Source organism: Pteropus vampyrus, unplaced genomic scaffold (assembly GCF_000151845.1).
Source record: "Pteropus vampyrus isolate Shadow unplaced genomic scaffold, Pvam_2.0 Scaffold677, whole genome shotgun sequence".
NCBI lineage: Eukaryota > Metazoa > Chordata > Mammalia > Chiroptera > Pteropodidae > Pteropus > Pteropus vampyrus.
The window spans coordinates 67655-69314 of record NW_011889458.1 but is presented as its reverse complement, the minus strand read 5'-3'; positions in this window follow the sequence as shown (position 1 = coordinate 69314).

Sequence of the window (1660 nt, the reverse complement as noted above, 5' to 3'; positions counted from 1 at the left end):
TATTTTCATAAATCTGAATAAAGTCTTTTTGCCTACAGTTGAAACTTATATATTAACGTGCTATGTATAAAGCGGATAGATAATTGTGATCATTCATTTCCCAGTTAATATTTCTAATAAATCCATTTATATAAGAATTTAAAGTGTTTTACTACTTTGAATAGGTAAAAGAGACAAAATATGTAATATTTTATCACTTTTTAATTATGCAACTTTATTTTAAAATGTTATCATGATAAAACAAGACACTGACCTATTTAACATAGTGTATTTATTATTTTTCCGCGTTCATACAATCTTCGAATATATTTCAACTTAAAATGAGTAAGAAGCCTCTAAAATATAATACTTCTTTTGAAAAACATGAGCATACAAAAAAAAATATTAACTACAGAAATGCACAAAAGATTAGTAATTGGTGCAAATCCAATATTTCGACATTAGTTAATATTAAGTAAATTGACACATTCTTTTGCAGTCTTAAGATCGTGCCCTTATAAAGTTCAAGTAAGTGCATCATTTTCCATTCCAGCAACTTCTTGATTTTATACACATTTAAAACAACAGCAACAATAATAATGTTATTAGTACTCATTAAACCTTTAATGAGTGCCCAGTACTGCAAGTTATGTTACATGTATTTTGGCTTAACTTTCACAACATCTCTAGTGGTTAAATACTATGTCCACATTTTATAGGTTAAATACTATGTCCACATTTTATAGAAATTGAGTCTTAGAAACTCTAAAAATACTTGCTCAAGATTGCACAATGAAAAAGTGATGGGACTGGAATTCAACCTGCAACAGACTGATCTTATCTAATTGCTAAATATATGTCCCTCAAAGAGAAACAGAGCTCGTGCTTTAACAGATCTCCAGCACTCAGTAAGGACTTTAAACAAAGAAGGTGCACAATAAGTAATTAATGGACTAAAGATTGGAATTTTTAAAATGGGGGTTTTATTTTAAAACAAAAATGATAATTTTTGTTCAAGAAAGGGAATGAGGCAAAAGCACATTTCCACCTTAACCTTTTTTTCATTCATCTGACTGACTTTGAAGCAAGAAGAAAGACTTTATGATTTGGTTAGAAATGAACAAATAATCCTAAAATTTATATGGAACAACAAAAGACCCCAAATATCCAAAGCAATCTTGAGAAAGAATAAGTTGGACATTTCACGCTCCCTGATTTCAAACTATACTAGTTTTTAATAATCAAAACAGCATGATACTAATACAAAAACAGACACAGATCAATGGAACAGAATAGAGAGCCCAGAAATAAGCCCTCACTTACATGGTCAGCTAATCTATACAAAAGAGGTTAAAATATGCACTGGAATAACAACAGTCTCTTCAACAAGTAGTATTGGAAAAAATGAAGATATATGCAAAACAAAACAAAACAAAACAAAACAAAACAACAAACTGAATTACTCTCTTACACCATATACGAAAAAAAAAACAACCAAACAAACAAAAAACAAACAACCCCCTCCCAACAAATTTGTGTTAAAGACTTAAATGTAAGGCCTGAAACCATAAAACTCCTACAAGAAAACATAGAAGGTAAACTATTTGACATCAGTCTGATATCTTTTCGGATACTTCACCTTGAGCAAGGGAAACAAAAACAAAAATAAAAAAATGGAACT